Here is a 27,845-nt window from a genome sequence, read left to right on the forward strand (position 1 = left end):
TGGGAGCTCCTTAAAGGAGAACTAAACCCCCTCCATGTCCCCCCCACACACAGGTGTTAACACCTGTAAATGCCTCAAAGCCTGTAATTACTCCTCGTTGCAGAGTCAGTGCAGCAGAGCTCACAGAGCCATCTTCAGCGCTTTGGTAATCTTTGATAAGTAATCGCTGTATCGGTGCATGCACAGTCTTCCGCTCTGTGTTAACACCCAAAAATTACCAAAGCGCTGCAAGAAGACCCAAAAATTACCGAAGCTATGGAAGATGGCCCTGAGAGTTCTGCTGTGCTGACTCTGCAACTAGGGTTAATTACAGGCTATGGGGCATTTACAGGTGTAACACCTGTGCGGGGGGGAGCGGAGGGGGGACTATGAAGGGTAGGGTTTTTTTGTTAGCAATGGGGTTTAGTCCTTCTTTAAGTGAGAAGGATTTTATATGATGTCAGTCAGAGCTACTAAAGCAAATATAATAGGTCTTGTTAAAACAAAATCACATTTACTTGAGGGATGAAAAATATATCTGCCTCTTTATAGATCCTTGGTAAGGCCTTATCTTGAGTATGCAGTGCAGTTTTGGGCACCAGTATTTAAGAGGGATATTAATGAATGCATAGGCGTCAGAACCGGGGGGCCACAGGGGCCCTAGCCCCCCCCCCCAAAAAAATTTCCCCAATTTATTTTTTTTTTTAAAGTAGAACGAACGCTACCTTGCCACCACTTTACCTGTGAATAGTCCCCCTGTATGCAGTGCAGATCGCATGGTTTTTAATGTATTTAATTGTTAAACTAGTTATATAAATTTATCTGCAACTTCCCGCCCGTTTTTGAGAAAACCGCCGCCATCTTTGTAAAGTAAGCACTGTTCGCTTCAACATGAGCATGCGCATGTGTGAAAAATTCCCTTTCTAGGCAGGTGTCATTGCATTTGCATAGAGTACACAAACCTGTCCTGATGCACAGCCACAGAGAAAGATCACTACACAAACAGTAAGAATTTGTTTGCCCCTCACTGCGCTCTGGTTGCACTCGCTCCAATGCTGCTGATGTAAATGTGTCTAGAGCGTTGTGGGCAAGTCATGAAAAAAGGGGTGGAGAGGTTTAGGTTTGTAACATGCGCACGCAGAGAGAGTGATAAAAAAGTATACTGAACTGAATCTCTATGCTGCCCGAGGCAGCGGGATGGGCACAATATATTTTCAGCATCCAACCCCCAGACTGGCTTTGTGAAGGAACGGAAGTGCGTTTATTACAGACTGATAGGGAGTGACGTTGCAAGCATTTCGCGCTAAAAACCGCCGCCATTAACTAGCCTTATGCAGGAGAAGAAGCTGATAGCTTGCATGACATAAATTAGCCAATCGCGTCCAGCCTATTAGCATAATCGCGCCAAAAGTCTAAGCGCTGATAGTGTGATGTATTTACATATAAAGGCTTTCCTGTTCCTGTCTGCCACTCCCTGCTGATTTCTTGAAAGGAGGGGTCCTGCTGTGCAGCTCTGATGTAGGATGTGGTAAGACTTTTCTTGCATGCTGCTGCTTCCTGCCTTCCCCACCTCCTCCCTCCCATAAGCTCTGCAGTTAACTTTCCAAAGCCCAGTTCCCATATGTCCTGGCTTACTTTATGTTGGGTTGGGTGGCACTGGGTTTGCAACTGTAACCTTTTTTCTCCCCCTCTGCAATTGTAAGTAATAATTGGTATAGGGCTGGGCTTATTATTATTACATCTCCTTTCCCCCAGGCACTGCACTTTGCCTCCCAGAGCCCAGTCCCACTCCTCCTAGCTTACTTTATATTGGGTGGCACTGGCAACTGCAAGCTTTCCACCCACACTGCACCCCAATACTACAATTAAGTAAAGTTTTACAAAAAGTCTGGCTTCACCTCAGTCCAGCCCCAGTGCCACACAGTCCCACTCCTGCTGCTGCTAGATTTGCCCCCTTAGATATTTAATGCAGGATGGCTGCTTTATTTTTGAACAGGTCTCTTTATTACAACAGGTTAGGCTTGTATGTTGGGTTTATAATATACTTTACTTTCTTGACCCCTTGGTTAAAGGAAAACCTTTGGGAATGCTTGTGTTTGGTGTAGAAGCATTATAGAAGATTATACTGGCAATACTCTACTATAAGAATGGAAATGTTTGCTATTAGTTGTTTTACTTAAAGGGGTTGTTCACCTTTACGAACTTTTAGTATGATGTAGAGTGATATTCTGAGACAATTTGCAGTTGGTTTTCATGTTTTATTATTTGTGTTGTATTAGTTATTTAGCTCTTCAATTTGCATTTTAGGCAATCTGGTAACTAGGGCCCAAATTACCCTAGCAACCATGCATTGATTTAAACAAGAGACTGGACTATGAATAGGAGAGGCCTGAATAGAAAGATGAGTAATAAAAGTATCAATAATACATTTGTAGCTTTACAGAACATTTGTTTTTTTTAGATGGGTCAGCGACGCCCATTTGAAAAGTCAGAAGACAAAGGCAAATGACTATAAAACTATAAAAGATAAATAATGAAAACCAATTGAAAAGTTGCTTAGAATTGACAGTTCTATAACATAAGTTACCGTAAAAGTAAACCACTGCTTTAAGTTTCATAACTAAAAATTAGCATTTTTATTTAAATGTAATGTATGCATTTGTAGTGTGCTTTTGTGAGACCTTAAAGGGGTGGTTCACCTTTAAGTAAACTTCTAGTATGTAATATAATTGCCAATTTTAAAGAACTTTTCCATTGGTTTTCATTATTTATTTTTTATAATTATTTGCCTTTTTCTTCTAGTTTTCTTCTGATTCTTTTCAGGTTTCAGATGGGCGTCGCTGACCCCATTTAAAAAGCAAATGCTCTGTAATTCTACACACTTATTATAACTGCTACTTTTTATTGCTCATCTTTCTAGTAAGGTCCTCTCCTACTCCTATTCCAGTCTTTTATTCAAATCAATGCATGGTTGCTAGGTTAATTTGGACCCTAGCTACCAGATTGTTTATAATGCAAATTGAAGAGCTGCTGAATAAAAAGCTAAATAACTCAAACCTTAAAAAATAAAAAATGAAAACCAAAAAACATTATTTGAATGATGCTCTTTTTAAAAAAAATTGCAATTGGTTGTTTTTATTCTTTCGGTTTCATATTATTTTGCTTTTTGTTCAGCAGATGTCTAGCTTGAAATGTCAGCAGCTGTCTGGTTACTAGAGTCCATATTACACTAGCAACAACAGATCATGTTTGTTAACTAAAATCTGCATTTTTATTCAAATGTAGTGTATGCATTTTTAGTGAGCTTTGAGACCTTTACATTATGAAGCCTTCTATTCATTCTTAACTTCCAGCTGTGTTAGAGGGCTGTTCCCCTTTAAATATTTTTTTGTATGTAGACAATGATGCTGTTTTGAAAAAATGCAATTGGTCATTTTTAATTTGGTTTTAAATTTTGCTTTTTGGTCAGCAGATTTCTAGTTTGAAATGTCAGCAGATATCTGGTTACTAGGGTCCATATTACACTAGCAACATGGCATGTTTAAAATGTGCATTTTTATTTAAATATCTAGTAGAAGTAAATATAGAGCAACTGGACTTGCTGGGTAATAAAATCTGAACATCTTCAGTTTAACTGACTGGTATGGAAAGTCCCCTGCATAGAAACTCTCCCAGTAATCCGATCACAATGGTGCATTGTAACTCTTCAGAGAGGTGACAACTGAAACTCTGAGGTTGTGAACGCTTTGAGGTTACTGTGAAAGGATTACCAAGGTGTCATGCAGCTAATAAGGACAGGTGTTACTTGGGAAAACTGTATGAAAGGAGGTGCGAAGTGTTCTGAAACTGCCAGGGAACAGCATTGTATGTAGCAAGACAGGTGGTGTCCCGTTTAGGGATGTTTTTTCTACTTTGACACAGTAACCTCAAAGCATTCACAACCTCTGCACAATAGTGTCACCTCTTTGAAGAGTTACACTGCACTATTGTGATGGGATTACTGGGGGTGTTTCTATGATGAGGATATCCTGAACAGTCAGTTGTACTTAAGAAGCTGCTCACATTTACTTTTACTATATATATCATGATCTGGTAATTTCAATAGATATGCAACAAAATAGTTGCTAATGTTCTTCTCCAAAGAAGCAGTTATAACTGTATATGGCATACTGGCCCATGCGGATATTCTCCTTTACATTCAACGTACATAAGCATCACTCAAGATTTAATAAGAGGAAGGGTGTGGCCTTAAAGTGGGCGTGGCATAAGTAAAATGGGTGTGGCCTAAATTTTGCACGCCGCTGTAGCCTCTCCCCTTTGTTGGGCCCCCCCAACTAAAACCATCTTCTGCTGCCTATGAATGAAAGAGAACAGAGATGTTCATCTACACTGATATAAGAGTGTAAGATGGAATATAATGGAAATTTTATTAAAGAGATTGTTCACCTTTCAAACATTGTTTTCTGTTCAGCGGTTTTCAGACTGTACATTAGAAAAAGGGATTTTCTTACCGGTAAATCCTTTTCTACCAGGCCCGTACTGTCAGTGCAGACATCTGGGGGTTGACCCTGATCCTCTCTGGAGGCAGGACAAAAGAATCAAAACTGTAACTCCTCCTTCCCCTATAACTCTGGGGCTTCCCAATCTAGTTTCTCATTCTAAAGCTAGAAGCAGAGATCTATAGGAGCAGACACAGGTAACAAAATACATCACATTAATTAGTGACTAGAATTAATAGCATTCAACACAAAATATAACCAGTAACTGGGCCGAAAGGACCCTTGGCTATAGCCAACACCTCCATAACAACGGACCCGGGAGAAAAGGATTTACTGGTAAGAAAATCCCTTTTTCCCAGGGTGGCCCTTCTGTCAGTGCAGATGTCTGGGTACGTAAAAAAGCAGTTTGTGCCCAGACCGGGAGGGCAAGTAACTCATGCAGTAACAACTGCCTGGAGCACATTTCTCCCAAAAGCAGCTTCCGAAGAAGCAAAAGTGTTTAGCTTATAGAACTTGGTAAAGGTATGGATTGAAGACCAAGCTGCCACTTTACAAATCTGTTCCGGTGATGCCATATTTTGCAGTGCCCAGTGCTTACTGCTCTGGTAGAATGCGCCTTTACTCAAAATGGTACTGGTTTGTTTGCTTGATTATAGGCAAATGAAATGGTATCTACTAGCCATCTTGCGATTGTTCGTTTTGAGGCTCCTAACCCCCTTCTGAGCGTTCCATAAGTGACTAAACAAAGCCTCTGTGCGCCTAAAAGAGGACCTCTTAGCATAAATCCGTAATGCTCTTACAACATCGAGATAATGAAGTTTGAGTTCCCCATCTTCTTTGGTTCTGGGCAGAGCGATGGAACCACTATCTCTTGATTAATGTGGAACCCCTTTGGTGTTCTGAAAACTGCCTTATCTTTGTGAAATATTAACCATGGTTCCTTAATTGACAAAGCTTGTAGTTCCGAAACGCTGAACAAACTGCCAACAGAAAAGTTACCTTCCATGTGAGGAACTTAATATCACATGACCATTGAGGCTCGAAAGGCTCCCGCTGTAAAGCACTTTAAACTAAATTTAAGTCCCAAGGTGGTGTCGGATCCTTAAACGGTGGCTTGATATGCATCACTGCCTGAAAAAACTGTTTTACTTCTGGTAATAAGGCCCACTGAAACTGAAACAGAACGGACAGTGCCGAAGTTTGCGTCTTCACGGTGGAAAGGCCAAGACCTTTATCCAGCCCCCTCTGCAAAAAGCTGAGAAACTGAGGAGTTGAACAATGTTGCCACCTTAGATCGTTGTCTTTGCACCATGTCTGAAAAACTCTCCAAATTCTGTGATACACCTGTGACGTTGTCTGCTTTCTTGCCTTGAGTAGGGTACCAATTACTTGCTCCTGGAACCCTCTAGCTTTCCAAAGCTGTGCTTCAAGTTCCACGCCGACAGCTTCAACATTTCCACTTTGTCGTGATATACTGGCCCCTGGGATAGAAGATCCTGCCGCATTGGCAGCCGCCAAGGAGGGCCCACTGACATTGACACCAGATCTGCATACCATGTTAGACGCAGCCAGTCTGGTGCACTCAATATTGCTGGTACCAGGTCGTTCTTTATCTTTATGATCACTCTTGGCAGAAGAGGAAGGGGTGGAAAAATGTAAACTAGGCTGAATGACCATGGAATCACTAGGGCATCTATGGCCTCTGCCCTCGGGTCCTTTGAAATTGCGAAATATCTGGGCAGCTTGTTGTTCTTGTAAGATGCCATAAGATCTATCTCCGAAATACCTAGCCTGTTTGTTTTGGCCTGGAACACTTCTGGGTGGAGTGACCATTCCGCTTGGTCTATGGTGTTTCTGCTGAGATAATCCGCTTCCCAGTTTTCCACTCCCGGTATGAACATCGTTGAGATCATCATCATCATCATCATCATTTATTTATATAGCGCTGTCAAGATACGCAGTGCTTTACTGCAGTTATAGCAAACAGGGAATAAATGGTGGATAACAGGCAAGGATTACAGAGTACAATAGGGTTTACAAACTAAAAGGTTAGGGTACAATTGAGACATTAGGATTATATAAACACTTTGTCATTTTTGATACAGCAATGATTAATTAAGGTACATCGAATAGGCCTCTTTAAACAGATGGGTCTTTAAGGAGCGCTTGAAAGTTTGGAAGGAAGGAGAAAGTCTGACAGCTTGTGGCAGAGAGTTCCAGAGAAAAGCAGAAGCCCGAGAGAAGTCTTGTAGACGAGAATGGGCAGAAGTGACCAGAGGAGAAGTGAGGCGAAGATCAGAAGCAGAGCGTAGGTTTCGTGAAGGAGTGTATTTGGAGATTAGAGATCAAATATAGGGAGGGGTTTCATTATTAAGGGCCTTGAATGTGAGTGTAAGTAATTTGAATTTGATTCTAGAAGAGATTGGGAGCCTGTGAAGGGACATACATATGGGAGCAGCTGATGTTGAGCGGCGAGCTAGATGAATGAGTCTAGCGGCCGCTCATCTTAGACTCTCATCTGTCTTTTTCACCACACATTCAAACACTTGCAAAATCTTGCCGTATTCAACTGCGCAACATTGCTCAAATACGACCCTATCTCAGTTCAGAATCAACTAAAACACTGATCCCAGCTCTCCCACTAACTATCGACCGGTCTCCCTTCTTCCATTCGCATCCAAATTACTAGAAAGGCTTGTATACAAACGCCTGATCCAGCATCTCACTCACAACTCCCTTCTCGACCCAATGCAATCTGGCTTCCGCCCATCACACTCGACTGAAACTGCACTCACCAAAGTAACCAATGATCTTCTATTGGCAAAGTCTAAAGGTCATTATTCCATTCTAATCCTTCTAGATCTCTCTGCAGCCTTTGACACAGTTGACCACACACTCCTCCTTGACATTCTACACTCAGCTGGCATTCGGGACACTGCTCTTTCATGGTTTACATCTTATCTGTCTCACCGTTCCTTTAAAGTTTCCTTCTCTAACTCTACTTCTACTACTTTCCCACTCTCTGTTGGAGTTCCTCAAGGCTCTGTTCTTGGCCCCCTGCTGTTCTCGCTCTATACAACTTCACTAGGAAAACTCATTCAGTCATTTGGACTTCAGTATCACCTTTATGCTGATGACACCCAGCTCTACTTGTCTACTCTTGATCTTTCTAATTCTGTCCTTTCCCAAGTCACAGACTGTCTCTCTGCTGTCTCCTCCTGGATGTCACAGCGCCACCTGAAACTGAACCTTTATAAAACAGAACTCATCATATTTCCTCCAAGATCTTCCCCTGTCCCTCAGATATCACTCACCGTAAACAACACCACCTTTCATTCCACCACACAGGCACGCTGCCTAGGAGTCATCTTAGACTCTCATCTGTCTTTTTCACCACACATTCAAACACTTGCAAAATCTTGCCGTATTCAACTGCGCAACATTGCTCAAATACGACCCTATCTCAGTTCAGAATCAACTAAAACACTGATCCCAGCTCTCCCACTAACTATCGACCGGTCTCCCTTCTTCCACTCGCATCCAAATTACTAGAAAGGCTTGTATACAAACGCCTGATCCAGCATCTCACTCACAACTCCCTTCTCGACCCATTGCAATCTGGCTTCCGCCCATCACACTCGACTGAAACTGCACTCACCAAAGTAACCAATGATCTTCTATTGGCAAAGTCTAAAGGTCATTATTCCATTCTAATCCTTCTAGATCTCTCTGCAGCCTTTGACACAGTTGACCACACACTCCTCCTTGACATTCTACACTCAGCTGGCATTCGGGACACTGCTCTTTCATGGTTTACATCTTATCTGTCTGACCGTTCCTTTAAAGTTTCCTTCTCTAACTCTACTTCTACTACTTTCCCAAGGGAAGGTTTTTTGAGGATAGGAGTGATTAGTGCTTGTTTGTATAATGATGGAAAGGTACCAGTAGAGAGTGAAAGATTGAATAGGTGGGTAAGTGCAGGAGAGAGTGTATCAGAGATTGGGTGGAGAAGGCGAGAGGGTATGGGGTCAAGGGAGCAGGTGGTGGGTTTTGAGCTGGCTAGAAGTTTGCTAACTTCATCTAGAGTAGCAGGGGTGAAGGAGTGCAAAGTAGATGTGAGTGGACTGCACGTTGGTCTGAGATTGTTGTCGGACGGTATGCTCAGCTTAATGAGATCGATTTTTTCATTAAAGAAATGAGCAAGGTCTTGGGCGGTAACATTAATAGGTGGAGGAGGTGGAGGGGGCATAGGAGTGAGTTAAATGTGGCAAACAGCTGCTGTGGTTTGGAGGACATAGTAGATATTAGATAAGAGAAGTATTGTTCTTTGGCTAATGATAGAGCTCGGTTATAGTAGGAGAGCATGAATTTGAAGTGGATGAAGTCAGGATCAGTTCGTGACTTTCTCCACCGTCGCTCAGCTGATCTACTACATCTTCTGAGGTACCGTGTTACACTAGTGTGCCAGGGTTGGGGTTTAGCGGGCCGGCTGTGACGGGTGGTAGAAGGTGCAAGGGAGTCAAGTGCTGTTGAAAGGGCATCGTTGTAGAGAGAAGCTGCCATATTGGGACAGGAGAGAGTATTAATATGATATATGGATTGTGCTGATACTGTTGATAATTGTTGTGGTTCAAAGGCATTAAGGTTTCTGTACGTGTGGGTAGAGAGAGATGGTTGTGAAGGTGCAGGTGAAAGCAGTATCTGAAAGGAGAGTAGATGATGGTCAGACAGAGGGTAGGGAGAGTTAATTAGGTTGGATGGGCAGCATGAGTGGCAGAATATAAGGTCGAGAGCATGACCCTCGATGTGGGTAGGCGAGTCGGTCCACTGAGAGAGACCAAAAGAAGCTGTTAGAGAGAGAAGTTTAGAGGTGGCAGCAGAAGCAGAGCTGTCAATGGGGATGTTGAAGTCCCCTAAAATGAGAGCAGGTGTCTCACTGGAGAGAAAGTATGGAAGCCAGGCAGCAAAGTGATCCAAGAAGGTGGAGTAGGGACCTGGCGGGTGATATATGACAGCAACACGCAGAGAGATTGGAGAAAAACAAACGTATGCTGTGGACTTCAAAAGAAGTGAAGGAGAGAGAAGTCGGTGTAGTTAGATTTTGAAACCAACATTTGGGGGAGAGAAGAAATCCCACCCCACCGCCATGACGGCCATCCGGTCTAGGAGTGTGAGTGAGAAGCCTCCATAGCAGAGGGCAGCAGGTGAAGCAGTGTCTGAGGGGGGAGAGCCATGTTTCAGTGATTGCAAGAAGGTGAAGGGATTTAGCTATAAAGAGGTCATGGACTGCTGTTAGTTTATTGCAGATTGACCGTGCATTCCAGAGGGCACATGAGAAAGGCAGGGAGGGTGCTGGTTTTATGTGAATTAGGTTTGCAATATTAGAAGTGCGTAAAGTCTGAGAGACTGTAAAAGACCTTGTTGAATGCCTGAGAGTAGGAATAAGTGAGGGTACAAATGAGTGAGTTGGACCAGGGTTTGGGGAGATATCCCCAGCTGCAAGTAACAGTAATAATTAGAGTGAGACAAGGTGTGACCTAGATTTGACAGTGCGAGCAGTGTATTGTTTGATGGGATGAGAGGGGATTATAGATTTAACAATACAAGATAGTGTGTTTAGATTGAGAGAGGGTGATGGGAGCAGTGAAGAGGAGATTTCAATTTCAGGATAGTTTGATGGATGTTGGAGTGCAGAGGATATATGCAGAAGTATAGAGGAGAGAGAGAAAAAGAAGGAAATCAGATTAAACATAGTTGGACAGTATAATCCGGTTTATCTTGTTGATAGAAGAATTGTTGAGCAGTGATGTCCAGTGTTTGCTTGGAGATTCCAGTCCAACTCTGATCCAACTGCTGTTCAACTCTGTCTAACTCTATATGTTGTACTTAAACTTTCTGTACTTAACTCTGTCTAACTCTATTTGTTGTACTTAAACTTTCTGTACTTAACTCTGTCTAACTCTATATGTTGTACTTAACTCTGTCTAACTCTATATGTTGTACTTAAACTTTCTGTACTTAACTCTGTCTAACTCTATATATTGTACTTAAACTTTCTGTACTTTAACTTGATGGACTTAAGTTGTTAAATCTGCCATGGCTCTCCTGCCATGCTCACCCTAGAATGAATGTCCTGATATACAACAAGAGGGTCACATGGGTGAGGGCCAGCAATTGATTAATTAAGACAAGTTAAAGACAGAAGAATCTCTGAGTCTGGTCATCTAACAGACATCAATAGCAATAAAATGGACATACCAAACTATTCACTAAAGCAAGCAACAAATTGCTAGATAAACGTAAACTGATGCATTTTAACACCTACCCCACAATTGAATAATTGGCAATGGTAATACAAAGATTTGCAGCAGAGTTGGATGGTGAGATGCAGTAAGCTAGGAGCAGTAAGTTCAATTAGCAGGAATTAGACATACCCCACAATTGAATAATTGGCAATGGTAATACAAAGATTTGCAGCAGAGTTGGATGGTGAGATGCAGAAAGCTAGGAGCAGTAAGTTCAATTAGCAGGAATTAGACATACCCCACAATTGAATAATTGGCAATGGTAATACAAAGATTTGCAGCAGAGTTGGATGGTGAGATGCAGAAAGCTAGGAGCAGTAAGTTCAATTAGCAGGAATTAGACATACCCCACAATTGAATAATTGGCAATGGTAATACAAAGATTTGCAGCAGAGTTGGATGGTGAGATGCAGTAAGCTAGGAGCAGTAAGTTCAATTAGCAGGAATTAGACATACCCCACAATTGAATAATTGGCAATGGTAATACAAAGATTTGCAGCAGAGTTGGATGGTGAGATGCAGAAAGCTAGGAGCAGTAAGTTCAATTAGCAGGAATTAGACATACCCCACAATTGAATAATTGGCAATGGTAATACAAAGATTTGCAGCAGAGTTGGATGGTGAGATGCAGAAAGCTAGGAGCAGTAAGTTCAATTAGCAGGAATTAGACATACCTGGAAGAGATGAGAGGGAGAGATGCAGTTCAGCAGGTATCCATATATGTAAGTTCTTAACTCTGTCTAACTCTTTATATTGTACTTAAACTTTCTGTACTTTAACTTGATGGACTTAAGTTGGTAAATCTGCCATGGCTCTCCTGCCATGCTCACCCCTGCTATGCTTCCCCTAGAATGAATGAGATGGCAGGAACATTGTCTTCCGCCCACTCGAAGATCTTGTATACCTCCATCATGGCATCCTTGCTTCTTGTTCCTCCCTGACGATTGATGTAAGCAACTGTCGTTGCGTTGTCTGACTGAATCCGAATCGGCTTTGATTTTAACAGAGGAGACCAATGCCTTATTGCGTTGTAGACTGTTCTGAGCTCCAAGACATTTATGTGCAGGCTTGCTTCCTCCTGAGACCACCTGCCCTGACAAGAAAGACACTCCATGTGAGCACCCCAGCTTGTGAGACAGGCGTCTGTGCTGATTACCTTCCATGGAGGAAGTGCCCATAGGCGGCCTTTGGTCAAATTGTGACTGTCTAGCCATCATGTGATCTGAGACTTGACTGTGCCGGTGATAGTAATTGTTTGCAATAGGTCTTTGTGGTTCTTGTCCCAGACTTCGAGGAACGCCATTTGCAAAGCTCTGATATGAAAATGCGAGTATGGAATTGCCTCTAAGGCCAAGACCATTAGACCCAGAAGCCTCAGACAATCCTCCGCTGATGTTGCCTGCTTTGCTAAGAACCGTCTGGTTGTTAACTGCAGTTTTAATACCTTCTCCTTTGGGAGAGCAATTGTTTGAGCTGCCGAATCGAATATCATCCCTAAAAAGCGAATCTTCTGCTCTGGAACTAATGCACTTTTTTGTGGTTGATAATCCAACCAAATTCCTCCAAAGTCTGGAGTGTCTGTTGCGTGTGGTACCTTGTCACTTCTAGTGAAGGGCCCTTGATAAGTATGTCGTCTAGGTACGGTATCGCCATAATGCCTCTTCTTCTTAAGATGGATATTACTGGAGCCAGAACCTTGGTAAAAACACGCGGTGCTGTTAGCCCAAATGGTAGGGCTCGAAACTCAAAATGATCCTCTGCCACTGCAAACCACAAAAATCTCTGTTGGTTTTGGTGTATGGGTATGTGCAGATAAACGTCCTTTAAATATATGGTAGTCATGAAGTGTCCTGGTTCCATTAAATTGATTACGGAAGGGAAGCGAAAGGTATTTTGTATCCTTCCCCTACAATCTGAAGCACCCATTCGTCCTGGATGATGTCTTGCCACACCTGGGAGAACCGAAGAAGCCTTCCCCCAACAGCCCCTGTTGCTCCCGGTGTGACCTGACCTTCATGCGTCATTGGGTTTTGGTAGTGTTGGCTTCCTGTTTTGCTTATGGCGTGGAGGCCAGGGGGTAGTCTTTCTGTTAGAGTAGACGGTTGACGAGGATTGACCTTGAATCTGGTTCCTGTAGGTACGAAAGGAACAAGACGAAGACCCCCATTGTCTGTTAGGCGGTCTACGGTTAGCCTCAGGGCGGAACCTTCTCCTCTGAGGAAGAAATGCACCCTTCCCCCGTTACCTCAGTGATAATTTGTTTTAATTCTGGCCCGAACAAATGCTCCCCCGAGAATGGAAGGGCTATGAGTCTACCCTTCGAGGCATTGTCTCCCGACCAGTGACGTAGCCAGAGAACTCTGCGGGCAACAACCGTGTGAGTGGATGCCAGTGTTGATAAACGAATAATCGTCCTAGTTCGGTCTGTAGTACGGTATCTTGTCCATACTGCTTTAGAATCTCCTGAGTCCAAAACTTTGTTGTACGGGCTAATCCAGCTATTGCTGTAGCTGGTCTAAAGGTGGCCGCTACATTAACATAACTTCTTCTGAGATTATTCTCCATTCGTTTATCGATGTGATCCTTGAATGCCGTGGCATCTTCTGTTGGAAGAGTTGTATATCTAGATAAGCGCGATATTGCAGAATCTACCTTGGGAGGCTTGTCCCACTTGATCCCAAATTCCTGAGAAACTGGAAACTTTGTGAAGAACTTCTTCCTTAGATTCATGCATCTCTCTGGTGTACGCCACTCAGAATCCATGGTTTGATTAATGGACTTAAATACTGGAAAGCACTTGGGTTTCTTAACTTGCATACCAAGGACTTTGTCAGCTTTGGAAACTGGCTCAGCTGTATGCTTAATTTCTTATTTGGAGCATATCCCTAAGAAGCCTGCACCCCTGTTCAGAAGTAACATAGGAGGGAAACTTATACCCTGAACTAGAAACTGAATCACCGCTTGGAGATTCTGGAGACTGCTGCCCTCCTCGTATTTCCAATGAAGAAAGTTCTGAATCCGATGTAGAAGGTGACCGTGCCCTTCTGCCTGGATTAGATTGGTGTTCTATAGATTTCTGAACAGTTGATTTAAACCAGCTTATTAAATCAGATAGTTGATTTTGTTGTAAATTGATCTGGGATGTACCTGGCCGAGCTTCTGCAACATCAGGTTGTAGTAGGCCAGGATCAGTGATTAAATCCAAACCTTGTACCTGCACTGCAGACTGTGCAGCAGGATTAATTTCTGCCATAGGAAAAGCATTAAGGTTTGTAGCAGATGGAGAGTGCTCCTGCTCTCACTTTTTTGGTTTCTTCAATTTAGCTCTAGACTTTCTAGGCTTAGACTCATTGGAAGGCATGTCTTGAATGAGGTCAATTAGTGCCTGAGGAAACGACATACTGCCCAGCAATGGAGAAAGAAGAACAACCAAAAAAAAACCAAAACATTTTTTGTCTCAGCAGAAAGCTTACTGAGCCCAGATAACTGCTCTGTGACTCACTGCAAAGCCGTGCCTGTCGCTGAACAAAACGCCAAACCCCTCAGCACAGAACTCTACTGATCAGCAGCGAGTTGTGCGATGCTCCCTTTGATGACATCACTGCCGCCAGAGAAGGAGCAGGTATCGCACGAACAAACGGTTGCTATGGCAACCGGTGTGCCGAATGCGCTTGTGCGCGCCATTACCTAACAACGCCTGCACTGCCCAAATACCTTGCGGCCAACTGGGCCAGGTCCTGCGCATCGGCAAGCAGCTACTGAATGGTCAGGGTGAGTATGCCGGAATCTTCTTCGTGCCTCCAGGGCAAGGAGGGGGAGACCCAGCTCAGGTCCCTGGGAAACGGGGAAACGGTGAAACACGCGCTTCCCTACTAATAAACCTAACTACACTATAATTGGGGGAAAAAACCCTAGTCCTAACCTCCTGAATCAGCACAAAAGAAAAACTAGAGTGGGAAGAGAAAGCCCCGGAGTTATAGGGGAAGGAGGAGTTACAGTTTTGATTCTTTTGTCCTGCCCCCAGAGGGGATCAGAGTTAACCCCCAGACATCTGCACTGACAGAAGGGCCGCCCTGGGAAATAAAGGCTTTTTGTAGTTGTTCTCCATTGTTTTGGGTTGACCGTTTTTCCAAAATTGAAGTCTAAAGTTTAATGATTCTATCTCTGGTGTCTGGCAGATCAGTGATCCAGGTGGAATGTTGGAATCTGCGGAATCTGACTAACTATTGCAATTATAATAGCTACCTTTGATGAAACTTAAATTGTGTTCAGCAGGGATAAAATTAACTAATATTAATTTATTATAGTTTACAGAGTATTTTTAATTTAAAGTTCAATACAAGAATAATGGTAACAAAAAATAGAGAGTAATTAAAAAAAGGATTTATTTCTGGCAAACTATCTGAAAACAATTTAAGTGGAACAAGTGTTGGAAGGTTTAATGTTTTCTCTCAGAAAAGGCACCTGTGAGGGGACAAGATTGCCTGTATGAAAGTTCTGACACCAGGTAGAGTTCCAAGTTGTCTCGTTGAAGAAGAACCAAGAGGGTGGACACTTGTACTTGAGCTCAGGTCTTGATACAGACCAGCTTGGGAGGAAATTCAAGATGATGGATGTGGGGATGGATTTGTGGAGGAGTATGTACCCTTGAATGTTTTCCAGATTCTGTGATACGATTGGTTATTGGATCTCTTCCTGCCATGCAGGAGGGTATTAACTACTCTTTCTAAATAGCCACACTGTCAGGGATAGCATCCATAGGATATGATGTAGTTAGGGTCCCTGGTTGAGCAGGTCTTGGCATAGAGGGAGCTGGCAGTGCTCTGTCACAGTCATTGCTTGAAGGTCCGAAGACCAGTATGAGGTGTTTAAGATGGCTGTTGCCCTTTGTGACTTTACATTCAGGAAGACTTTGTGGAGCATGGGTAGAGCCAGGAAGGCACAGAGTGGGTGGAAGTCTCAGGTTCAGCTTCACTTCACTTGCCTGGATCGAATGTTTGGCAATTGAGAAAGTCCACCTACCAATTCTCCAGTAGGTACATGTCAAATGTCGGGCACTGTCTGTTCTGCCCATGATAGGATCTAGGCCACTTCCTCCCATGCTGCCAGGTGTACAAACTTCCTTGATGGTTAAGAGAGGCAACTGCTGTCATATTATCCGTTTTTACTTTTATAGGGAAGTCCTGGAGGAGGATGCGTAGACGGATTTCGGTGTGGAGGAGGGATATGTTTCTGGGCAGTGCTCAGACCAGGAGGTTGTGTAAGTAGTGAATTACTATTAGGGGTTGTTCCCTTGTGTAGGCTACCAGGCTTGTCATAATCTTAGTGAAGTAACTAGGCAAAAATACAAAAATAGGGGATGAATAGGATGTGGTAGAAAGTGCAGTTAAACTCTACTGACACAGAAAAATATGCTTATTCCACATTGGTGATCATGGAGCACAATGACACATTTTTTTTTTTTTTTGTAGGGACATGGAGGAAGTCATTCAGTCTTTTTTAAGCATTTCCAGTGATCCCAGTATGGATGCCTCTAGCACAGTGACGGGTTGGAATGTGCAGACTCAAATCACCAATGTACAGAGACCAATACTTTTCTGGTAAAGGAAGGCCATCTGTGTACACCGACCTCTGTAACACTGCTATATTTATTCTAGGGGCTTTACGATTTAATATAAAAGAAGTAAGAAGTTAACTGTTTGAAAAAGTATTTGGACAGCCAGAGTATTTCTAAAAATATTTAAAAATTTAAACAGATATTTCATGTTGATTAGATCAGTGCACCTCAGAAGGTATAATGGAAGCTTTACCAACTGCATAAGATTGGCTGTCATATCTGTCACTGTTGGGTCAATGAAGCCTCAAAAAGTGTAATCGCTATTTTAAACCTAAATGAGAAAGAGACTTAACGTGTATGTGGCAGGATGTGCCATAAAGAGTTTTTTAATAGCCAAAAGGATTTGGCTTGGGCCTGTGTGCATGAATGTCTCCCTACCAGAGCTTTTCAGTATAAAAGAGGTGTGGCAGAACTGCTTAAATGTCCCAGGGATGTTTTGCACCTTTTTTTGGAACTGTATTTACGCTCAAGAACTACGGAGAATAGTATTATAGCTTTGGTAAAGGTGGCACAGGGCTCATGGTCAATGATATTAAATATCAAGAAGTCCAGAAACGTATAGTAATGGTATATTGTTCCTGATCCTTAGCAAGATGGATATCATTGATGACTGTGGCTATATATGGTTTGGAAGAAAGTTATGGAAACAGTTGGAGACAATCCATTCAAGGAGAGCTTGAAGGGAAGGGTAAGAGTATAACAGGTCTATAGAGGGAAGTTGAGTCAGAGAAGGTTTTCTTGAGTACTGGGGTGAAAACCTTTAAAATATGTAAGGGTTAAGAATTTGGAGAAAATCTAGGAGAAACTCTTCTTGTCCTTAAAAGGGAATCTGTGCAGACTTCCACGGGTGTTTATATTTAACCTCTGACCTAGGCTCTTTCTAAGCTATACATATTCAATAGTTTAGGTTATATACAAATGTACCACGTTACCATCTATGCAATGATTTTAAATATGTTTATTTGGAACTTTCTGAAATTAGTATAACTGTCTCGAAATTGTACTCGTGCCAGCAGTCCTGACCCACACATGTGTGTAATAAATCATCATCATCATTTATTTATATAGCACCGACAAGATACGCAGTGCTTTACCTTAGTTATAACGAACAGGGGATAAAAACGTATTTGTTTAACTTACCAATTAATCCATTTCTAGGAGTCCCGTCATGGCAGCACAGGGAAATCTGGGTTAATGCACACTTCCCTTCAAGAGGCAGGATGGCTTGAATTAGTGAAACTGAATGGTCCGTCTCACCGGTCCTCCTCTTCCCTGCATTGACCCCTCCCCTATCAGTCCCAGTTAGCAGAGCAATGTTTCAGGAGTTACAATTATCCTGAGGATGGGGTTCCCTGTGCTGCCATGACGAGACTCCTAGAAATGGATTTATCGGTAAGTAAAACAAATCCATTTTCCCCTAGGCAGCACAGGGACATCTGGGTTAATCCCAAAGCATATAGAGAGGGTGGGCAACATGTAGCAGAAGAAATAGGAGAAGCTGACGGAGCATAACAGCTAAATAGTTGAGTAGAAAAAGACTGCTCTAACATGGCAAAAACTGGCAGTAACTGACTATGTGATAGCTGATTGTAGAATTTTATGGCCGAATGCCGCATCTGCTGAAGCAAAGACATTGAACTTGTAGAACTTTGTAAACGTGTGGAGTGAAGCCCAGATGGCTGCCTTGCAAAGTTGTTCTGCTGAGGCGTCATTCGTCAGGGCCCATGATGTGCAGAGTGCTCTTGTTGAATGTGCAGTCATTTTGAAAGGCACTGGCTGTTCCTGTTGACAACCATAGAGAACAAACAGAGCTTCGGATTTTCTAAATTCTTGTGTTCTGTGTGTATAGAACTTTAAAGCTTGTACCACATCCAAGGTGTGGAAAGACCGTTCTCCTCCTGTGCTTGGTTTTGGACATAGAGAAGGCAGTACTATTTCCTGATTGATGTGAAATGATGAGTTGACTTTTGGCAAGAATTTTGGTACTGTTCGTAGGACCACTTTGTCCTGGTGCAAAATGCAAAAAGGGTTTGCGGCTTAGTGCACCTAATTCAGACACACGTCGAGCCGAAGAGATGGCCACTAAAAAGACGACCTTCAACGTCAATAACTGTAAGCTGATGGAAGCTAGTGGTTCAAACGGTTCTGATTGAAGTACTCGAAGTACTAGATTTAGGTCCCATGGTAGTGTGGGTTGATGAAAAGGTGGGTTTATGTGGTTCGCAGCTTGCACAAAAGTTTTGACCTCTTGCCTTAGTGCCAGCGGAACTTGAAAGATGAGTGATAGCGCTGATATTTGTACTTTGAGTGAGTTGACTCCAAGACCTTTATCAAGTCCTGCTTGAAGGAACTCTAGCACCGTTGGAATTTTGCACAAAGTGTGATTGATTTCGTTTCGGGGGCACCAGGTGATAAAGGTGCGCCAAATGTGGTGGTACGACTTGGCGGTAGTATGTTTACGTGCTTTTAGAAGCGTCTTATGAAAATAAATCCAGCATGCCTGTTGGGATGTCTGTAGTGGTCCTGGATGAGAAGATCCTCCCTGCAAGGTAGATGCCATGGTTTTGTCACTGACATCTTCAGTAGGTCAGAAAACCATGCTCTCCTAGGCCAGTATGGGGTGATCACAATTGCCGTTGTTTGGAAAAGATGCAGTCTGCGCAACACTGGATGTATCATGGGAATTGGTGAAAACAAGTTTACCTTGTTAAATGTCCATGAACTCACCATTGCGTCAACCGTAAATGCCTGATGGTCTTTGTATATGGGCATATGTAGATATGCATCGGTTAGGTCTATGGACATGAAGAAATCTCCTTTTCCATATTGTTTAGGACGGATCTGAGGGACTCCATCATGAAAGTTGGGATGTGAAGGAAATTGTTTAGGGCTTTGAGGTCAAGGACCAGCCTTTTTGGGAACGAGGAACAGGTTTGAATAGAAACATTGATGTCTCTGACGTGGAGGCACTGGGATAATCGCTTTGGAGGATAGCATATCTGCTAGGACCTGTTGTAGAGCTATCTGCCCGTGTGGAGACGTGGGCAGTCTTGAGCGCATGAATCGAGGCGTAGGAAGAGTCTTGAAATGTATTTTGTATCCTATGGAGATAACTTGTAAGACCCACTTGTCTGAAGTGGTGTGACCTCATTCCTCCATGAACAGAGAGAGACATCCTGCTACCGCCACCTCCCTTTTGGTAGAAAATAACTCTTTCCCCCTGTAATTTTGCTAATGAGTGTGTCCAACTCTGGTCCGAACAGAGATGTCCCCTTAAAGGGTAGTGCTACTAAATTATTTTTGGAAGCCGGATCGGCGTTCCATGTTTTCATCCATAACGCTCGCCTCGTTGCTACGGACATTGCTGATGACCTAGCTAACAGCTGTAGTATATCCATGGAGGAGTCGCAAAGAAAATGGATCGCATTTATGACTTTAGATAAGTGGACGTGCATATCAAAGTCCTGATTGTACATTGCCTCTAGGGCTTCCTCTAGCCAGAGGACTAAAGTACGGGTGATGCATGCTGATGCCACCGTAGGCTTGAATACTGATTTAGTACATGTAAAAATGTTCTTTATCAAGTTTTCTGCTTTTTGGTCCATTGGGTCCTTAAACGATGTTCCATCCTCTAGAGGAATAGTCGTTCTTTTAGATAAGCGAGTGACTGGAGCATCTACTTTCCGGATAGTGTCCCACTTATCTTGGTGAACTGTATCTGCTTCATGCAGTATACCTTCCTCCTCGGAGGACAAATCCTGTGAATCATCTGGTTGTGCTGGGGGTGAGATAGGCCCTGCTGAAATTGAGGGTATGACCCCCTTGTCTTGAGCTTGGTGGGCTGTTAGTGCCGATAGTTTGTCAATAGAGGCCGTCATGCCCACAATGGTTGACTGAAAAGCATGTAGCCAGTCAGGAGCCTGGAGTTGTGCGACTGTCGCCATGTGCGACCTATGGGCAGTGTCCCCTAGTAAAGTAGATTGTTCAGTTGTGTTGTTGTTGTAGGGCTTGCGCTTCTTATAAGACTGCCCCTCCGTGTCTTTGGGATGTTTGTACGACTTTTTAGCTAAGGAGCCATTAGGTTCTTTGCTCTTAGTGCCCTCTGTACTTTCAGTTACTGAAGCAGGGGATTTTGCCTGCTCAGCTGCCATGTTAGGCCAAGAGTCAGAGATAGAGAAGAAGAGGAGAGTGGTAGGCATACATTTTTTTTTTAAATTTTATATATATATATATATATATATATATATATATATATATATATATATATATATATAATATATATATATATATATATATATATATATATATATATATGAATAATAATAATATGTCACTGTTGGCATATATGTCCCTGCTATCTGGAAATTGACAGAAGCAGGGGCCACTGCTAAAACGAGAACCGTTTGCGGTCTCCTAGGGAAGAGAGAATAGTACCACATAAGTGCCAACATCTCCCACACGATAAGTGGAATCGCCAATGATCCGCCACTTACCCGTTAATCTTCCGTTGTAGGCCGGTGTAGTTACCGAGTGTTTTTTGCCCTGGTGCGCAGTTGCTGCTTGGAGTCCACGTTGCGCAGGTGAACCACAAATAGTTACTTCCTGTGACGCCTCAGAAGTACGCACCAGCTACTTTCGCGCTCTATCAGAAGTGGCGCGGAAGTACTGGCTTTGTAGTACGAACATGTACCTATGAATACATAGCAGCGCGGAAGCATGCCCCAATGTTTAGGTGGGTAGAGACAGCGCTGAGACTTGTCTAGAATTACCTTGCCTATGTGAGACCAGTCCTATAACAACCAAGCAGTGCTAAGGCATGCTGTCCTATTGTACATTAAAGACAGCGCCCACGCATGTCTTATAGTAATCCTTCTGTGATATTCTTGTTGAGGGAAAAAATAAACAGGAAGAAAAACTGACATAAGGAAAAAATTATTTTGATGTATAGTTAGCGGAGCTCTGATCCTAAATCCTGGAAGCAGTATGGCAAAAAACTGATAGGGGAGGGGTCAATGCAGGGAAGGGGAGGACCAGTGGGACGGACCATTCAGTTTCACTAATTCAAGCAATCCTGCCTCCTGAAGGGAAGTGTGCATTAACCCAAATGTCCCTGTGCTGCCTAGGGACTCCTAGAGAAATGGAGGATAACAAACAAGGGTTACAGTGAAAGTTTGGAAAGAAGGAGAAATTCTGACAGCTCGAGGCAGATATCCAGAGAAAAGCAGAAGCCCGAGAGAAGACTTGTAGATGAGAATGGGCAGAAGTGATGAGAGGAGAAGAGAGGCGAAGATCAGAATCAGAGCGAAGGTTGCGTGAAGGAGAGTATTTGGAGATCAGAGATGAAATATAGGGAGGGGCTTCATTATTAAGGGCCTTGAAAGTGAGTGTTAGTAATTTGAATTTGATTCTAGAGGAGATTGGGAGGCAGTGAAGGGACATGCATATGGGAGCAGCTGATGTTGAGCATTGAGTTGCAGTAATCAAGGCGGGAGGTGATGAGAGACTGAATCTGAACGATTTTGCATTCCTTTTTCAGGCATCTCCATTGTCAAAGACTTTCACAGATTCAGAAAAAAAGGGACCATAAGATTTTACCATTATCATTATTTTTCTGTGTTTTTCTGTGTCAGTGTGACAGCCTGTCTGTAATGTACTAATCTATGACTCCATCAGAGAATTTTTATTTATTTGGTACCATTAATGTATTGTGTTTGTATTTTGTTCATTTTAATGTTTAGTTTGATGGTCTTGTATGTGAGTTTATAGGCTTTTTGTTAGTTGTGTAATGTATGTTTGGAAGTACTGACCAGAGCTGGGACTTAAACCAAATTCTAATTTTGTTTTCGTGGAAGACCAAATTTTATTTTGGTGGAACCTTGTGCTCCAGTGCTGTGCGTAACAAACATTTTAAATCCCTTTGGTGTGAATTGTTTAGGTGTAATGGGCTCTTTTTCAGATATTGACAGAACTTCTGTGTTTTTTTGTAAAAAGCCATCACCTTTAACCTTTTATTTGTTTTCATGTATGTTAGTTCTTAATGAATGGCTCTGTTGTAGAAGTGTGGGTTATACATTTCTAATCATAAATGCAGTAAGGCTTTCACATTGTGGCCGTTTAAAGTTTGGTTTTATAATTACCCACCCCGGGTGAGTTAGATTTTTGGATTTAGTATAGTAGAGAGAGAGAATTTCTGATTACACAAAGACACCTGGTGTAATGTATTTGAATTTCTGATCTTTTTGTTCTTTGTGGTGTAGTCAGTGCAACCCAGCCGACTGTCGCCCCCCCCCCCCACTGTTCAAAACATGCTCAGAAGAGCGAAATCGGCGAGGCCGCTACAGTGCGCATGCGCGGAAGTGGTGCACACGCATTAAAAAAAACTGCATAAAGTATAGGCTCCAGAATTGTCTTCAATTCTGGTGTCAAGCCTATTTTTCTGTATTTCTTTTTCGGTTCTAGAATTGTCTTCAATTCTGGCTTAAAGCCTATCTTTCTGACAGAAGAAGCTACGGTTGGTAGCGAAATGGCTGTTGAGGTACGGTGGTGCACTTGGGAGACGGGGCCCCTCTCTGAGGATTAATGGCGCACACATCACACAGTGGAGCATATGGCCTGAGGCTGGATTAATATCCAGGACTTCACACACTGGTTGGTAAATATTTTTTCTTTTACTCCTTATGCCCAGGCAGGGCATTCCAGCAGCTGAAGCCACTTTGGTATTTGTATTTGGGGCGCTGACATCATTGCAATGGGTGCTTGTTATTTAATTCTGGCAATTCCTTACTTTGATGTAAGAGGGTAAGGGGGGGCCTGGCCACGCCGCACTGACTTGATTAGCTGGCCCCCCCTGCTGTCTGAGAGCTGCCGACTTTGGGAAGGCAGGGCGGGAGCACAGGGGGAGGCATCTTCTGTCCATTCCTTTCCCTTATTGATCACAGAGTTTAAGTCCCAGTTTAGCTGCTCAGGGATTGGATAGCTGGGACTTGAATTTCTGTGACCAATAAGGGAAGAAAATGCTGTCGCTGGAAGAAGATCCAGCCAGCTGTGCTCCCCTCCTCCCTTCTGTAGTTGGCAGCTCACTTACAGCAGGTGGGCCACGCTAATGAAGTAAGTGTAACAAGGCAGGGCTCCCTTAAAGGTAACCCTTTGTGGTCCCTGTTGTGTGTTTTTTAAACTTCTGGGGGGGGCAAGTTTTTTTTACATGGACGTTTAAGGGGGGCCCTGGCCACCAATTTTCTTATAATGTGTGTGGGGGGGGGGCTGGCCACCAATTTTTTTTCCCAGGTGGGGTCCTAGCCACCAATATTTTTTAATGGGGGGCCCTGACCACCAATATTTTTTTATTAACATATGGAAACCCTAGCCACCAATTATTTTTTTTTACTGTGTGGTTGGGGTGGACCTGTGTGCCTTTATGATCCAGCATGTAAAGAGAAGATCAATGGTAAGTATAATGTTTATGGAGAGATGAATTTAAACAAGAAAAAACTGTTTCAAATGACAGTCTCTCCAGCATCTGAGTCTTTAAAAGTTCCACCCCCATATGCAGGATCATATCCTGCACTGACATCTATAACTCAGAATCATGATTTTCCCTTAGTAACAACCATACATCCTGATACTCTTAAATATTTTCAGCAGATTTGTAAATTGCAATCTACACTAACCAATCTTTTACAGAAAGTAGAAAACGGGAATCTTAACACTGTATCTATCACTAATACTACATTGTCTCTTACCATTTCTCAGTCTGTTGAGAAAAATATTACTTATACTGCTGTGTCTCCCACTACTATTACTAGTATTCATTATGATTCATAATTTGTTGATGCTCATTCTGAGCATGAATATTTAGAACCACCCCAAGAAAACCAATCTCAACACAACTATGCAGCTTCTGCTAACCATAGACAGCAGCAAACCGACCACATTCCTTCTAACAACCTACTAATGAGAAGGCAAACACAATCAAAAACAGGTCATTTACCTGGACGTCCTGCCCGTTTTCTAGTCCCTATGCAAGAGGTAAAAGTACCTACTGTTAATGGAACTGTGACAGATAGGGTGCATGATCCATGGTCCCCTACTGAACTTTCTGCATTAATTAAAGATTTACCAGATCCTGAGAAATTTCCCAGAAAATTGTATAATCAAATAGAATAGATAGTGGATCTTTATGATCCAGCATGTAAAGAGAAGATCAATGGTATTTGTGGACGATAGTTTAGGAGAATATTTTAATTCTGATAATGTAAGAGATGGGCTGAAAGTAAGTTATATTGTCAGAAATGTTTCTTATGAAAGCTGATAGAAAGAAAGAATGATGATGTCCGTGACTATTTAACAAAGTTTTGTGAGAATTGTGACCGTTATGCTGATTTTGATGCACATAATAGTGAATAGACACTTATTATAAATGTATTTGTAGAGGGATTACATGAAGCAAAGTCAGAACTGTTACATCACTTTGATTGGAAAGATAAAACTGTAAATCAGATTTTTAAGTTAGCATAGCATTATTAAGAGGTTTTGCAAGATAAAAAGACAAAAAGAAAAACGAAGAAAAGGTTGCTAAATTATTGTTAAATACAATAATTAAAACTAATGATAAAGTGCAGATGTTTCTAGTTCTGAAAGTGCTATAAAAGGTATTAACAGTAATGCCAAACTTAGTTTCTGAGGAAAATAAAAACGACTTGACAGTAGTGGCACATTCAACACAACCTAATTTAATTTCACATTATGTGCCAGCTTCTACTGTGTGTGTAATGTCAGCTGAACGATTATGTTATATTTGTAGGCAATATGGTCATATTGCTAGACAGTGTCCAAATAAATCACAATAGGATATTGTGGGAGTCTCCGATTTAGAAGAAGAATATAAGGTAAATTTACATTTATTAAATGAAATGCCATTTAAAATTTGTGATTTGTAATTTGATAAATGGTTCTTCAGTTCCTTGTCTTGTAGATACCGGAGCTACTCAAACACTTTTTAATCCAAAAGACTTGGCTACTCAGCTTCCTAGAACTGGTAAAACTATTACTACAGTAGGAGTAATCATATACAAGAATTACCCTTATCCAAGGAAGTGTCTATTACAATGGGGCTTTTATCAGAACATCACAGTTTTCTCCTTTCATCGGATGCTCACATAAATTCATTGGGTAAAGATTTACTTAGTAAATCCATTGTTTATTGTACTCCTGATGGAGTTTATATTGACATCTTTTAACCTTTTCGCTGCCAGACAATTTGGCTGATTCAGTACTTTTATTGCCAGACCATTTTTTGAACATTTTGCACTCTTTCACTTTAAGGGCCTTTCCTGGGGGGGTCTTTTAGTTTACCCAGGAAAACAATATATGTTTTTTTTTCAGGACAACGTGAGCTTTCAAAATATGCTCGCATTTTGGTGTAATTCCACTTCTGTAAAAAAAAATATAGCCTTCAAAGTGCCTAATAAAATGGAAAAAAAAAATCATGTTTCACATAGTACAATTACATATATCAGAAACATCATTTATTTTATGAATGAGAACACAGCCGATTGGGAAAGGTCTATGTCTCCTGAACACAGCAATACCAAATATATATACTTTTATGGAGATTTTTCACTTATATAGATCAAAATCTATAAGCAGCAAACTAGCAAATTTCCAAAGCAGTGTTCCACTAACATTAGGTTCACCCCAGAAAACCATATATTTTCAGAAAGTACATGTAAATTGGGTATGCATATCGTTCTAACCCAAAGCACCTTAGGACCACAAGCCTCCAGTTAAGTTGGGAACATCTTATGGTTAGCGGTCCTAGAGATTTCATAAATAGAGCAAGGGTCAAGGCCAGGCAAGGGAAGGGGTAAAGGAACATTGAGGCTGCAAGCAGATAATATAAACTCTGAAGCTGCCCTTAGAATTCTTTTTGGGGGGATGACTGGTTATTGCAGACAATGGATTGAGAACTATTCAGAATTGGTGCAACCATTACAAGAACTTCTAAAATAAGTTATATCTGCCCCTGGCAAGTCTTTTAATCAAATTTTACCATGGACAGTAGAAAGTTCACAAGAATTTGAAATGATTTCATAAATAGAGCAAGGGTCAAGGCCAGGCAAGGGAAGGGGTAAAGGAACATTGAGGTTGCAAGCAGATAATATAAAGTCTGTGGGTGTTGGAGAGTGGGATATTGATATTAGTTTATTACTGTATTCATCCTGTAATATGCTTTTCTGTTTGATTCTCCAGGGATCATTGCGAGCGAGAAGAGTTTTTCCTAGTATATTGCTATTGATAATATTGCTGATCAAGAATTTTATTAATGATTACAGATTTAAGAAATGCCAGATAATATAAACTCTGTGGGTGTTGGAGAGTGGGATATTGATATTAGTTTATTACTGTATTCATCCTGTAATATGCTTTTCTGTTTGATTCTCCAGGGATCATTGCGAGCGAGAAGAGTTTTTCCTAGTATATTGCTATTGATAATATTGCTGATCAAGAATTTTATTAATGATTACAGATTTAAGAAATGCCATTTATTCTTAAAAATGTAATTATATGTGTTTGTTTCCTGTATGTTGTGTTCTGCTAATTGGTAGTTATAGTATATTTCAAGCAAAAGGAAATACAATCTTGCTTCACCTTCCTGAGAATTCAGATCCCAAGATGAACAGTGTGGAATTCCTTCAGTGCCAATATTTACATCTACATAAACTTCTAAGAAGAATGAAGAAATATAAAGGACTTTCAATTGTTGTGCTATTTTGCCTGCATATATTTGGGACTTTACAGTTCATTACACACCATGCTATTAAAATGTGTGAAACTGCAGTTGAATAATACAGAATGTTGGAATTGTTTGGAAATTTTTATGAATGTTGGGTTTAAAGTGATTATAATGCAAAGGTTTATATAATTGTGTGTGGTCCTTTACAGGACCAAAGGGAGGAATGTAAGGGTTAATAAGAATTTGGAGAAAATCAAGGAGAAACTCTTCATGTCCTTAAAAGGGAATCTGTGCAGGCTGCCACATGTCTTTATGTTTAACCTCTGACCTAGGCTCTTTCTAAGCTATACATATTCAATAGTTTAGGTTATATACAATGTAATCAGAATATACTATGTTACCATCTATCCAATGATTTTAAAATATGTTAATTTGTAACTTTGTGAAATAAGTATAATTATGTCTTGAAATTGTACTCGGGGCCAGCAGTCCTTTTTACATTGCTGGCCCACACGTGTGTAATAAATCTTCTCTGAGAGAGTTTTCTTTGTCTGAAAGAGTTGTGGTTTATTTAAGAGACTAACTTTTACAGAGTGTGGAAAAAAATTCTGTAATCAATGGTCATAAAAAAAATCAAGTTATAATTAATACAATTTTCCCTTTATAAAAAGGGCCTCATATTCTAGCACTTCTTTGCCCGCAACTGCATCAGA

General features: G+C 41.7%; 1 protein-coding gene and 1 long non-coding RNA gene across 14 annotated transcripts in view; one reads left to right on the top strand and one right to left on the bottom strand.

Annotated features, from left to right (window-relative positions):
• Nucleotides 1-27,845, bottom strand: part of dus2.L (dihydrouridine synthase 2 L homeolog) — a 254,007-nt gene that overhangs the window by 53,044 nt on the left and 173,118 nt on the right. The window lies entirely within an intron of this gene.
• Nucleotides 708-27,689, top strand: LOC108713982. 7 transcript variants are annotated; one of them, XR_005966926.1, is made up of 7 exons: nucleotides 708-984; nucleotides 1,428-1,507; nucleotides 15,960-16,043; nucleotides 16,255-16,383; nucleotides 22,860-23,048; nucleotides 25,201-25,568; nucleotides 26,649-27,689. It is a non-coding gene; the product is annotated as an uncharacterized LOC108713982 (long non-coding RNA). The 7 variants fall into 7 exon arrangements; XR_001935274.2 differs by having other exon boundaries at nucleotides 708-1,507; XR_005966928.1 differs by having other exon boundaries at nucleotides 708-1,507; nucleotides 25,201-25,434.

The sequence above is a fragment of the Xenopus laevis genome, chromosome 4L (genome assembly GCF_017654675.1).
Source record: "Xenopus laevis strain J_2021 chromosome 4L, Xenopus_laevis_v10.1, whole genome shotgun sequence".
NCBI classification, from domain to species: Eukaryota; Metazoa; Chordata; class Amphibia; order Anura; family Pipidae; genus Xenopus; species Xenopus laevis.